Source organism: Falco punctatus, assembly GCF_963210335.1.
Source record: "Falco punctatus genome assembly, chromosome: 2".
NCBI lineage: Eukaryota > Metazoa > Chordata > Aves > Falconiformes > Falconidae > Falco > Falco punctatus.
Genome location: NC_137581.1, coordinates 109172308 through 109180916, shown reverse-complemented (window position 1 = coordinate 109180916; position 8609 = coordinate 109172308).

Here is an 8609-nt window from a genome sequence, read left to right as displayed (position 1 = left end):
CAGACAATTAAATGGATAGACAGAAAATAATGAACTTCATTCCTGTAATAACTTATCTTTTGGAGATGGATCCAAAGTTAAATGTTTCACCCTAACTTGAATCTGAACGAGAGGTATCTTAATGTATTTGTAAAGAAGACAGCTGAGACCATCTGAATGTCTGAGATAGCTCAGAGAAAAAACATAAGGAAGTGAAAATGAGAATACGAGGAGAAGGGAGAAGATGAGCGCTTAAAAATAAAGCTGAAAAAACCCCACTCAATGGCATGGTCCAGAAGACAAAGGGAGGACAACTCTATGAGATCATGGAAGTCACCAGGAAGCAGGGGAGAATTAATACCCTGTAACCAGCAGGTGGATTTGATGAGGTGCAAAGGAGCAAGAGTGCCATCAGAGCAGTACCAGCATGGCATCAGAGAAGAAGTTTGAGTTAACAGAAAACGGGATGCTCGTGGGGTTGCACAGATCATCTCCAGGCCCAAGGAAGGCTCTGCTGAGCCTGGTGGATAATTCTGGGATGCCTCATTAATGATGAGCAGGACCTCTCAGTCTGTCTCACTGGCACTAGCTACCATACATGACAGTAGAAAACAAGTTCCTTCACATGTTAGTTTAATGCACTTGATTGAGGCAGCTTGGCTCCTCCTGCAATTTTGTTAGCCTGGTGCTTTTTTTGTGGCGTGTTACGTATTGCTTTGAGTCCTTTCGGGGTGACTGCAAGGGTGATTCAGTGTCCTGAGGGCGCATCTTTTTCACCCAGGGTGCTAAGTGTGAAAACAAAAGAAATTATGTTCAAACATGCTTAAATTATTTAGAAGTCTAGGGTTTAGCCCCTGAGCACATTTTACTACATTCAAATATTTTAAGCCCCTTCACACAATGGTTCTGCAATTTTTAATATCTTGATGTAATTAGAGATAAGCTTCTCCCCACATATTGGTGTAAGAAAGTTGCTACCTTCATAGCTGTATCCCACACAGAAAGGGCAAGGACATTTACAATAGTTTATAATGTTTTTGTTGATTTTAAAGTATCTTATAGTCACAGGATCCTTAAATGCCAGTACAATTGTAATCACAGTAGTTTATAAAGCAGTAAATCGACCACTCTAAACTGAATCTCCATTCTGGGGCCAAAAAATAAGTGTAGTTTCCATTTAAGGGTTTTTATACCTACTACTGAAATATCTTTATGTATTTTCTTGACTGTCATGATCTCTCCTGTGGCTTTCGCCAGTGATATACACCAGAGCATGAAAGCTGTAGCATGGTTTTTCAGATGGAGTCTACCTACCTATGGCCACATTCAGGCACCCCTCCGGTAGACGTTACTCTCTGCATACACCTCCTGAAATGCATTCTGTATCCAGCTTGTATCGCTGAAAAAGAATTGCACCCCAAAGGCTCTGGAGCAGATCTGCGGAAAAAATACTTCTCCTAGCAATCCTTGGAGTAACTGCCTCTCAGCAGCCCGAGCACGGTGCCTGGTTGGGCAGTCTGACCTTAAACTCTAACCTCTAGTTTCTGATTATCATTATTGTCATATCTGCTCCTCTGTCATTAAGAGACTTTCCAGTTTCGCTTTATTCAGCTGGGAGCTTTAAACCCTCGGGCCCATAATTTCCTTTTCTTTTTTTGGAGTTTCTTTTTCTCAGTCCTTTCATGAAACTTGTCTGCTGAGTGACATGCCCTCTGTAAAACATAAACCATAATTACTCTAGGATTGCTCATACTTGGCATAAATACAGTACTTGCAAGTATGTAGCTTATAGCAACACATGCCACATTTAATTAAATTGCAAAGCTACATCTTATGATGTTGTCCTTCAGGAGAAAGAAAAAAGCAAGAGAGAAGGCAAACTTGTCTAAAAGAATTTTTTATTCTAGGCAACAACCTTGCGTAAACTGAGGATATGCATGCATGGATGACACATACCTTTCTCTTTTTTTAACTGGCAGGATTCAATCCATGCTTTACAGGTAGGACAGTAACACCTTCCTCCTGTCTGTTGTTGTCATCTATGCCCCATGGGTGACACTCTTCTGAACTGACCATAGCAGTCTGCACCTGAGCTGGTTCTGCATTCTGCCTCCTTGTATGGGAGAGAAAATGGCACGTTCCTGGTGTGACTCATTTCATCCTAAGACACGTATCTAAAATAGGTCAGATAAATCATGCTCTGACACTGCTTCTTTCACTTGATGGATGGCCGGTGCCAGGGACCCAGGAGGACCAGCGCTGATTTAGGTATCTGCACTGCTGATGCCTAAACTTGGGTGAGATTAATTCCATCCCTGTCATCTTTACTTAAAAAAGAAGTTGCAGTGTTAAGATACAATCTTAATTTTTACCGCCGAGATAACCATTCACATTATGCTGCAAAACACTTACCTTTGAGCACCTCAAGTACTTCCTTCCAAAGAACAGATTTATATATATTTATAGCTACTTATATCACCTTCATTCCTCTTAGAATAATAAGAATTGTTATTCTAAAAAAAGGCAACAGAAGTATTAGCTTACTGAAAGATGGAAGTTTTATGGAGCTGCGCTTCTTTTAAGGCAATTTTCTCTTTGAAAAAATGGAATTAGTTATTTTCAGTTTTCCATTTTTATGAACTCTGTTATGTCACTATGTGTTAACATAGCAAAAGTGAAGTATTATTAATTTGAAAGATTTCAAAATTCTCTGGATTATTAGGGTAGGGTTTTTTTAAATCCTGCCAGTGGAAAATTTGTGAAACACTAACCTTTTGTTCTTACAGGGAACAAAAACAAACTCAAGAATTCTGTTTTCTGTCTAGCTGTGGATTTCTTTAGACGCTGAAGCTTAAAAATGCTGGCTTAGGAAAGTCTACAATTTCAACAAAACCCTTCTGGCTTTATATAAATGCAAATATAACTGAAATCTTCATCTTGGTTGGAGGCCTCTAAGCAGAGTTTTCATTCAAAATCTAGGTCTGCTTAACTTCCAGACTAATGATGTGAAGGCTGCTTGAATCCATATCGTTGTCTTCCAGGCTACCCTTCCAACTGAACTAAACCGTAATCTGGAGTGATGTATAAAGGACAACATGGAGACAGTTTTAACAGCTAATCTGTTGAAGTTTGGTAGTTTTGTTTCTGAAGCAAAGTACTATGGCAGGTAGCTTTTATAGTCTCTTAAAAGTTCAGATTTTAAAATCATTTTTATATTCTCCTGGAAATTCTTAACTGTGACTTTGTTAAAAGTCAATGTGAACTTGGCAATTATAAGATACACGGTTATCAATAATACACAGCACTTTGTGAAAGAAACCATAACTTTTTAAATACTTTTTTAATGTTCTTTGTATGTTTTCACTATGAGCTGGAAATTGAGTTCCTAATGTTACTAAAATTGAATCACATTCATAAATAATTTTGGCACAGTTCTTACTGTCACATCAAACTAATTATGTGAGATTAGTTCATGAAGAGGTCACCAAAAGTACATAAAAATTAGAGCGGACTCTACTTCTAGGACAATGCAAATACTGTGGTATTTAAAGCACAAATTTCTCCCATTTCTTCATTGAATATGACTAAACTGTTCACAATATTTTACTCTTCTGTTATAAAAAGCATTGTCTGAAATTCTATAAATCCTATAAATATATATAAATCTGGTATATAAACCTATAAAATGCTATCCATGACAGTTTAGTCCTCGCTATTTTTAAGCAATCCTAACCTTTGTTATAATCTGGACTTTTTAAGTGTTTTTTTTCTTAGTGCTGTTTTCCTGTCTGAGTCCTGCAATTCACATCTCACTAATTCCTTATCATATCTGACAGTTGACGGATTAGTGGGTGCTTTTTTTCATGCAGTTTTAATATTGCTAATTTATAGAGGCATTTGACACAGAATATGGAAAGAACTATTTCATTGTTCAGCAGAACACGTTTTCATTACAGCTGCATCTGGCTGTGGTAGTTGACCTTTATTTGAATGTAAAAATTAATGCTTTGTCTAAACCAAAACATAGATTATTTCCCTGCAAATTACCAGCAGAGGTCTTTGATAAATGGTCACAGCATTTTAACACAAAATGACTTTGAACATCATGAGTATAGGAAAGCAAAATATTTGTTAATATTTTCCAATAGCACATGGGCATCTCATTTTAATTCTTGTTGGCTGTGGTGTGTGGATTCTCTTAAAAAATAGTAATTCAGTAGTATTTACAGATCTACTGACATGCATTAAGCACTTTTACAGACATTTTATTTATTTATTTTTAATACATCTCCTGTCATGAGTATATTTGCAAAATGCATTGACATGATATCTGTGGCTGGAAGCTGCACAGGCAAGAAAGCAGCTAACTTGGGGGAAAAAACAAATGTTCCCAGAATCTTTCTTGGAAAAAAAAATTATATATATATATATATATATATATAAAAAAAAACAAAAAAACACCTGGTATTCAGCATTTAATAGGTTTTCTTTGCTGCCTGGATATTATTGCACCTTTATTTCACAAATATTCTGCTTTTCTGTTGGTTTTTTTGCTTTGGGTTTTTTTTTTTCTGGCTTTACTTTTTCTTGTAGGTTGGGCATTTTGTTATTGATATTGGCAGTACTTATTGTGATTATTTAATTTATTATTTACATATAATTTAAAGAGTACAGAGTTTATACTTTTTTTATAGTGTGCAGTGAATATTGCTTTGGTGGTTTCTGCTCTGGCTAGAAAGATCACGTTTTCTCTCTCTCTCACTCCACCCCATGATCCTTGTATCATCGGTCCAAGTTTGACGACTGCATACCAGTACCCTAGTTGTGTACATCTTATCTCAATAGTAGCTTCCTTTTTTTTTTTTTTTTTTTTGTTTTTTGTTTTTTGTTTTTTGTTCCTATTTTTTATGTTCAGGTCATAAAATCTAATGGAAAACCTGGGGTAACCTTTACCAGAAGAATGATTGTAACTGAACAGATCTCACTTTGGATCCAAGTAGCGCACAGAAGTACTCCTCTTGTTCCCTCATACCTTTATAATGATACCTCACACTGCAATCACAGCAAGGATTTACAATGATTTCTGTTTGACAGGAACAAGCCATAGAACTGGCATTAGGAGAGTAAAATATACTCTATAGTTCCCAATTCCAGTCACAGCATGGCAAACACTCAGCCTGTGCAAACCAAGTAATATTGATATCAGTATTAAAATAATCCTTTTGAGCCTGATACATAACTAAACGACAAGCAATCTCTTGCTGCTAAGCTTATTCAGAGTCACTCAGATTTATACCTAGTGACAATTAAATACTGTGTATTAACCTCAAGTTACGCAAGCAGAGCAAGCTTGTAGCTTTTCTACCACTCTTTGATCCTTGATTTTTTTGGTCTTGTCTTTGACTACTTTTTGTCTTTGACTACAAATCTCTTGGGGTTAAAGAATCTGCTGCTCAGGCATTGTCTGACTGCTTCAGTATGTGATTACCCTGAGGTTCGAGTTGCTGGAGCTAATAGCATTATCACATATTTCAGGAAAAATATTCTGTTCCCCTGCCCGCCCCCACCCCCCCGAAAAAAAAAAAAAAAAAAAAAAAAAAAGTTATTCTAAAGAATTAGTCCTGTTATCCTGTGTACTTTCTCAGTTGTATTAGTCACCTAGCATAGATACCAAAGCAGTCTTAGAAGACAATCCTCTGCTTAGTTTCAACAGAGCTTGAACTCCTGTGGATTACCATTGATTACTGTTGATGGTGATTACTGTTACATTTTGACATTTTGGTTTTCTGAGTTCTTTTTTTTTAATTTAGTGATTAAGGAAGCAAAGATATTTCATCCTTAATGAATGCTTTAAGAATGTCTATGCTGCTTTTACTTTCTAGGCTTATGGCACTTCTACATTAACATAGGCAGATTTTTATAGCCTATTCACTGTTATGAAGCTAAAACAGAATCTTATAACAATAATAAAGCTTGTTTTAAAATAAATTTATTTAGGCATTTAAAAATAGAGTATTATTTTTAGCTCTTCTGTGAAAGTGTGATACAATAAATCACAGAAGATAACACAGAAGTAACATCAAAGTTAAATATATCTTTTTAAGTCTATGGAATTTGAGCCAAATGCATTCCTGGTAATATTGAATAGGAGATTCCAGGTGGAAATATTGGTGGAGGGTTAGCTACATAAAACAAAGAAAATAGGGACATTATTTATTGGATTTTTTAATGAAAATTCTATTTACTGCTCTGTTAAATAATTGTAAAATGGGCATGAGCTACTGTGTAATGTGATTGTCTGGAAGCCTTACAAACCACGAGTAATCAGCACCATTCACAACACTGAACTCACTCGCAGTGAATAGGACTGATTACAGCTACGGCCCAGACTGCCGATGCTTAGTTAGCTATATAAATGTTTCTAGCTAACATTTCCTACGAGCAATAGGGTGCAGAAGTACAAGACTTGCGTATATTTGGCCTAAGCCTGGTTGTACTGGTGTTACTTGGCTTCTGTTCTGAGGTTAACAGGGTAAGCATGAATGAATGCAACGGAGCATGCATCCCATTGCTTAATTATCATATCAGAAATATGGGGGTAGCTGTATAAGGGGATTTAGCTGTGTGGGGTCCCATTAATGTCACTGAGCATCATGTGGATGAATCCCCTTTATATCATTTCAAATATTTACCCCACAGCGAGCAATTGTGTCTGATGATATGGTTGTATACCGACTTGTGCTCACTGAATCTTTCTGTCTGCTAGGGCAGTTCTAGGTTTTCTGTACCACGGTATTATTTTAAGTGGTTGAAATGACTATATTATTGGCAGAACAATGGCACCGTCATCATTTTCATTACAGATTCTGCCTTTCAAGTTTCACGACTCAGCTATAAAAATTTTCTCCAGATGTAGGTTTGGTGTATTGTACGAAATATGATTCAGAAATATTTTTATTTGTTTTTATTTGTTCTGCAGAAAAGCTGAGCTGGGCGTTTTCCTTAGGTAGATAAGTGTTCTTCTCATAGGTGGTGATCAAGAAACGGGGGTTCTGGCTGTCTGCTCACTTTTTCTAACTTATCTGCCACTTAAGCACAAGCACTATAAGCTAATTTCCAGAAAACTGCATTAACTGGAAGGATCTGCACAACATTTTACTGTATCCCAGTTCATTCCTCCTAAGTAAAGATGTGTTATAGACTTCAGACTGCAAAATGTAGCTGTGCCCCTGAACGTCTTAGCAGCACCATCAAAGAATCTTTTTGCACATATGGTGGCAATTTCTTCTCTGGTGAAAGAGGGCATGTGAATATATTCCACACCAAGCTAAAAAAAGAAGAGAAAGGAAGAAGAGAGTGAGAAAGGGAGAGAAGGGGAGAAGGGAAGGCAGAAAGCAAAGGGGAAATGATTGAGCGTAAGACAGCAAAAGAGCAGGACTGAGGGAAAGGGAGAAACTTCTCTATCCATAAGTTTAAAGAAGTCACTGCACTGTAATGGAGGAGGCAAGGTCTGATCCAGTTGGCAGAGACTCTGTCACTTCAGGATTCTTCATTTAGGAGGCAATTACAGAAAATCTGCCCATGTGACAGTCTGCCTTATGCACCTCCATGGGCTCATTTCCCTCCAGCCCTGCTCCCCGGAGCCCAGCTCCCTGTCCCTGCTGCCAGGCGGGAGTGGAGCAACCCCAGCACTATGGCCGCAAACTGCAGGGGCAGACTGGGATGTAGCATGTGCTCTCCACTGCTTCCTCTTCTCCTAAGGTAAGAGTGAAGAAACAAATTGGGTATCTCCCCTTTTCTTGTAGGGAAGAGTTTTCTTTAACTTCTTCTATTCAGACTAATGCAGGGTGTAACTAATTGTTAACCACTGCAGGCTGAGGTAGACAGGTGTGCATTTAGCACAGGAACAAGAAAACAGGGGCTGAAGATCTGCTTAAACTTTAAGTTAAAGATCCAATCCTATATCCTGGCAATTTCATTGTAAGAAGTATGTATGTTATGGAGCAAATGAGGACTGGACCGACTGCAAGCTGTGAAACAAGGCTTTCAGAAGGGTGCAGGTCTTTTACTTTAGAGCATCAGTATGTATTGCTGAACCTTTAAAGGCAGACTGGTTTTCCTTATATTTCCAGAAGTCACATATTACTCAGTCTACTCAGCCACTGTAAGTATATGTATAAGCATAATTTTGTCACAGTTTTAAATGTGTTTACTCTTATTTGTCAGAACTTTTAACTGTCTTAATGTAATTTTTGGTAGCATATTAACACAACTGCCTCATAGCTGAATTTTTCAGCTTCCATGCTGAGCAGAATCGGTTCTGCTTTCAGGCAAAGCTTTTCCACAGTGATTGACAGAAATGGATGGCAAGAGAAGTTCCAGTTCAGTGCTGTGGAAGCCATTAAAATGGTCGTGCTGATTATTATTTTGGATTAATAATAATGCAAAAGTTTGTGTTTCATTGCTGCACTGATGAGTGGGCTTTGGGGAGCTACCACCACACTGAAATCCCTTAGTGGTACTGCCCGGCATCTAGAGCTGAAAGAGATTTCCTTCCTCTTAGGGACAGATGAGATAAGGGAGTTGAAAATGTTTGTGTGAATCGTTATCCAAAAGAGCAATTAATGTTT